At 34.6% G+C, this 6331-nt stretch overlaps 1 long non-coding RNA gene across 1 annotated transcript; it reads right to left on the minus strand.

Annotated features, from left to right (window-relative positions):
• Positions 1 to 1783: 1783 nt before the first annotated feature.
• On the minus strand, positions 1784 to 5924 carry LOC142347896 (uncharacterized). Its single transcript, XR_012760711.1, has 3 exons — positions 5804 to 5924; positions 5201 to 5424; positions 1784 to 1860 (listed from the first exon to the last, which is right to left on the minus strand). It is a non-coding gene; the product is annotated as an uncharacterized LOC142347896 (long non-coding RNA).
• Positions 5925 to 6331: the final 407 nt, after the last annotated feature.

Below are 6331 nucleotides of genomic sequence, written 5' to 3' on the forward strand. Positions count from 1 at the left end.
AACCTGGGCATGCAATAGTGCGTTCAAACAAATCATAATGGTTGACTTCGTAATTGCATAAAGCTGGCCCTCAAAAAAACCTGGATATTATTTGCAATCAATTATTTCTTCTCTAAACCACAATGTACAAAATGAGCAACTTATCTTGTATTTGAGAAACTCATAATCGAATTTGAGCAGTTTCAGTTTGCACGAATCATTGTCGCATAATTTTGAAGGATTGTTGTTGTTGTGCAGAGATTCGAGCTTATGTTTATAAAAATGAGAAAAAACTCAATTACTCTTTAATCAACGATTTAAACAACGCAAAAATCGGGAAACCACATAAATGAAAACCTGATGGGCTTGATTTTAAGAAAAGCTTTCAATTGACTTTTTAAGATTTTTTAAGACGCCTTTAGTACTAAAAATTACACTAAGTTACAAAACGTATGATTGAACTCGAAACTTTCACTGTTGTCGTGATTGTTTTTCATGTTCCAATTAGACGTCCCGTGTTGAGAATTTTTTTGTATTCAAACATAAGAAGTCTTCTGTTTTTTTTTTGTCGGTTTTACTTCGCCAAAACCGATCAAAGGATCGACATGGATCAAAGAAAGAATTAAACATACATCAAAGAGACTAGACTTAATTAAAAAAATCGTCTTTGTAAATTCAAACTAAATGATGCCTTTTATTGACACTGTTATACACTACCGCTTCAAATTTACTCTTTTTTGCAAAGTGTACTTTTTGCTACTCAATATATGTTTACAGTCCGTACAATAGCGAAGTCAGGCACGGTTATCCAGAAGCCCGGGTTGAGGTGTCATCACCATTCAAAGCAAAATTATGTAAGAAAAACGGTGAATTGCGGAAAAAATTTGTGATATAAGCGATGAGTGAGGTGAAATTATATAAATCAAGCGGTGAATTTGTTGAAAAAACATTTATCGACTGGTAAAAGTCAAATTACATAATTTCATCGCTGAATTTGGCGGTGAAATTACATAAATTCACCGCTTTGAAAAAATTGTCCAAATTATGCAAGATAAGCGGTGATAGCGATGAAATTACATAAATTCACCGCTTAACTTAGTGGTGAACATACATATATTTACCGCTTAGAGAAAGTGTTAAAAATTGTGTGGGAACAGCAGTGAATGCGGAGAAATCACACAAATTCACCGCTTAACTTTTTGCTGAATTATTCTAAATTCACCGCTGAGAAAACGCTTTGAATTGTCTTTTTTTTCAACGAAGTTAGGATACATTTATTAAGAGACGCACGGAAAATTTACCCTCGAATAACCATACATTTTTTTAGAACTTTTTTAAGCGGTGAATTTCACCACTAGAGTAAGCGTTGAACTTACATAATTTCACCCCATTCACCACATTTCACCGCTTAAAATTGTAATTTCAGCGCTTATCTTACAAAAGTTCAACGCGTATATTTTACCTAAAGAAGAGTGAATTTTACTTAAATTCAAAACAAATATGCTAAATTTTAGTGAGAAGTGGCACATTGGAAGAGGAAGTGGCCGACATGCAGGAGGCGTGAGGTTCGAATCCGTGGTCGAATCCAAGGACGGTAACTTATAGTACGCGGTGACGGTGAACTGTGGTGCATTTGTGTAAGTTCACCGCTTAATCTAGTGGTGAACTTACATATTTTCACCGCAATTCACCAAGAAATTTTGTACGAAAATTGTGGCGAAAAAACCAACTTTTCACCGCATATCTTATATATTTTTCCAATTGTTCTCGACCCCGGAGGGCAGGAAAATTATTCAATTATTTACCTGTCCAGTAACCAGCTTCACCTCCAAGTGGAAGTCCTTTAGATTTAGCCCAATCAAGAATGACACTCATTTCGTTCTGAAATTTGATATAGTGACTCAATTGTCTCACAGTATTTTTTTCCATCCAATTTGATGACATTACATTGAATTTTATGCAACCATTTGCATAAAATAAGCGAAACATTTTTATTCTCTTTGAGTTGCATACCCAGGTTGACATTTGCCAGGGTCGCCACTTCTCGGTAGTCATACAAGTATCATATATGATGTCATACAAATCATAACGTATTTCCTAATAAGATCCTTGTATGACTACTAGGAAATCATACATGATCCTCGTATGATTAACAGGAATTCATATACGATCTAGTATGATTACCAAGAATCATACGTCTATTTTTCATAAATCTTTTTCCATTTATGTTTTTTTTTAATTTTACTCGCTTAGGCATCAACGTTGTGGTTCCCCAGCATATATTTGTGATCCGCCAAAAGACCCTAACCTACAATATCATTTGCAAAGTTGGGCACTAAATAAAAGAATAAGTCCAAAAACATAACTAAAGATCTTATACTCTCTGAAGCCAGTTAAAACCTATAAATGCTCATTTATAAGAATTATCAACAAAAATTAGCATATAAACCTCAAAATCGTTTTGTGAATATGTCCAAATTGCAAAGTTTATATTTTAGTGCATGCAAAGAATCAAATGTGGATTGCAATTGCGATATATTCATTTCACACGTCTTCTGCCTACATTATACGGGAAATCTGTGTCACCAGTTGACGTTTTATGTGTCATATGTGACCTTGTATGATTTCCAAGAAATTTTAATTTCCAAGAATTTTTAATTTTTGGCGCTTAGATTTCAGCGCCAAAAAATTCTCCTCATTTCTTGTTATTGTAAAGATTTTATATCGAATAATTTGAAAGAATTTGGGAACTATATAATCAGGTTTCCTGCAGTTTATCAAAAACTCCTGCCAATTACATAATTCGGAAATCAAATATCGCGTAACGTGTTTCTTATTCAATAAAAATTGTAAAATTTTGTGAATCATTTTCAAAAATAACTTTTATGGGTAGTTCCCGGGTCGCTACCTCTTAGTAGTCATACACTGGTCGTATATAGTGTCATGCAGATCATATCGTATATCCAAGTACGATCTTTGTATGACTACTAAGAAATCATACACGATCCTTGTATGATTATCGGGAAATCATATATCATGAACCTAGTATTATTAACAAGAATTATACATCTATTTTTACCATTTTTGTTTATTTGTTTAATAGGTCCTCTGACTGCGTTATCCAAAATTTGTGGCACCAGTCAACGTTTTTCGTGTCATATATGACCTTGTATAATTTGCAATAAATATCCTCAACTTCAATAGAAAAAGAATCTTATTCAGTTTTCAGTCTTTGAATTTTTTTGTTTAATCCCTGTATGATTTCTAGGAAATCATATATGATTCTTGTATGACTACCAATTGTTCATGTTGTGATTTGTTACATTTGTCTTGTTGAGTCTTGATAAATTTCTCAAAAGTTTTTGTTACTGGTAGTAGTATAAGATGTTAATAAAGTTTCGACATTCTTTCATAAAATGTCTTTATAATAAGAAAACAGAATCCCTCAAATTGATTTCTTTTTCCACATTAAGCATCCCGATAACTTATTTTTCCTAACTGATAACAATAGATCAATTAAAATTGTACCTGATAAAGAATTATTTAAAAAGATAAGTTGAAAGTTATTAAGAAAGACTTCGCCTGTTGAAACACTTAATGGGCACTATAGTTGACAACAACTTTAAGCTTTATAGTCTCATTTGTGTTTTCTCGGAGTGTTTCAGCGTAGATTTAAAAAGTTTATTGGTTTCCAGATTACGAGACATTATCCCCTAATGTTGCCTTGTAATGTCAATAATATTTCTTAGAAACAATTTTTTCACTAGATTTTCTCTAAATTTTTCCTAAGTTTTCACCAAAATTTTTATTAAGAGCATTGAATTAGCCCAATATTACTTGGCATCACATTGCATTAGAATTTCCACGCTTATATCTTTGACAAATCAATTAAAACCATTTTTTGAGGGTGAAACTTGTTTTGTAGTAATTGTGTGCTTGACTGGTTATAATTTAATGCACAAAGCCGATAACCTCATAGGAGTGGAGCTTTCGAGGTAGGGCGGGGTTAGTTTAGGAATGCCGAACAAGAACCATGTTCAGTGTGCACAAGAATGTTTTTGAAAATAGTTGTGGCTAATAGTAGTGAATTAGTGTCCCAGAGTGAATTTTCTATTTCCTCAAAAAATAGCAAAAATCCACTGCTGATCATCATTGTTTTCTAGCGGATTAGTATAGTGACCCGGGTCAAGAAAAACTATGTAAGAAATGCGCTTAAATGCGCTGAATCGCGCTGAAAACCACCGAGTTCTCAAAAAAACAACTGTTACTGAGAATCGAACCCTTCTCTCCGGTGACGTAGCCTTTACTCAATCCACTGCGCCATGTATAACTCAAATGCTTCCATTTAGTTTGATTTTATAGCAATAGACAGTTTAGGAGTAAATTCGCTGAAATTATGTAAGAAAAGCGCTGAATTTTCAGCGCATTTCTTACATATTTCCATTGTTTTTCAGCGCATTTTTTAAGAAAAGTTAATCGTTAAATAAAGAAAATTAAATGGTTCTAGATTAAGGAATCGGTGTCAAAAAGCGTTTAAATCCACCAAATAATTTTAAGAAATGCGCTGAATCTCAAATAAATTTCATACAAAATTTCAGCGCATTTCACCGCAAAATAATGTTAGATTTTTGCGCTGAAAAAACTGAAAAATCAGCGCAATTCAGCGCATTAAACTCATTTCTTACATAATTTTAGCACATTCAGCGCACTTCTTACAAAATAATGCGCTTAAACGGCGCTGACATCTCGACCCGGGGAATCACTGATGGAAATCAATCCCGGTAGGTAAGTGCTCTACAACAATATATATTTTGTTGTAGCTCGCTTGTACCTACTTCTAACGCAAACTCAGTACTGAATCAGAGTCTAATTCAGGCCACATTTTGCACTGAATTTGTCTGATTCAGAGCTAATTCAAAGATTCATTCTAAATTATCTTCTGATTCAGAATAATACTAAACATTTTCTCTGAAGTTTGCTCTGACGCAGATTAATTCAGAAATCGCTTCAAAGTTGGTTCTGAAATCCTTCTGAATCAGTGCTAAAACTTGAAAATTCTCTGAAATTGTTCTGAATCAATACTGATTGTCACTGTGCCTTAGGTACGGGCGCTTATAAATAAAGCAAAGGGGACTGGAAGACAACCGATCGGCATTTCTGGCTCTCTGTCTTTATATTAACGAATTAAATGCTAGCAGAATCAACATGTAGGCAATCTAACCACATTAAAGAACACAACAGGATATGCAACAAAACTCATTTCTTGACACATCTGCCATGACTGCTGTAAATTGTGAAGCCCATCAGATATATTCGCCAATGAGTAGCAAAACTGATTTGTCAATTTGGGAACTGACTCAAATGGAGCGGGACACACACACATGCACAGTTCAACGAAGGACACAGTCACCAACAGCAATTGAAGAACAATTCCAGATGGCATTTCTGAAGCAAAATCTGATTTTATGAGATTTATTACTATTGCTCATCAATTTAAGTCACCCATACAAAGAAGACACTGGTAAAAAAAATGATGTCCCCAAAGAGCTTAGTAACAAAGAGTTAAATTTATAAAACGTTTGACAGGTTCAAAAAATTGACGTGAAAGCTGTTCAAGATCCTGCCAACGTTCTCGGCTAAAATTTATCAGGTGTCTGAACTGATGTTCTGATCGTAGATGATACCAGATAATTGGACGCTGAATTGCGCAGCATTTTGGCATTTTTAGTCTTTTATAGCCTACGGTACATTTCTGATAAAATTTGCGCACCAACTTTAACCGCCCAGTGAGTAGTGATTTCATATTATAGAAATGATATTTTACCTGAATCTCGATGATGAAAATTGTTGAACTAAGTCAGATGGATCTTTGAAGAAAGCAGAGTGAAAATTAACAATTTGTTTTTAAATAAATTTGCCAGGGAACAAGCTGTGATCAATTGATGCTGCTGCTTATATACAGCATCCATGCATCCATGCAGCGGGACCTGGTGAGAAAGTTGGCATCCACTTTCCTATCAGGCCTGCATCTTCTTAGAGTAGTCTCTCTCTTTCAGCAGTGTTCAGACAAACCAGCGTGATACTGGCCTGTCAGTCAAAGTAGCAGGAGCCTATGGACCTAGCATGAGCATAAGTTGTTGTCGTAGAGCAGAGGAACTTTTCACGGAGTAATTGAGCTGCAAAATATAATCAGAATCCCCCCGAACAGTTTAATTTTGATCATAGACCACCCCATGAAAGAGCTTATAATCAGTGTATTCAAAAATTTCAGACTTAGCCATGATTCTGAAAAAAAAATTCGCCTTGGACAGAGATCGATTGATGGCATGTCGCCAACTAGCACGCATCAAAA

Source organism: Convolutriloba macropyga, chromosome 10 (assembly GCF_964194025.1).
Source record: "Convolutriloba macropyga chromosome 10, txConMacr16.3, whole genome shotgun sequence".
NCBI classification, from domain to species: domain Eukaryota; kingdom Metazoa; phylum Xenacoelomorpha; order Acoela; family Convolutidae; genus Convolutriloba; species Convolutriloba macropyga.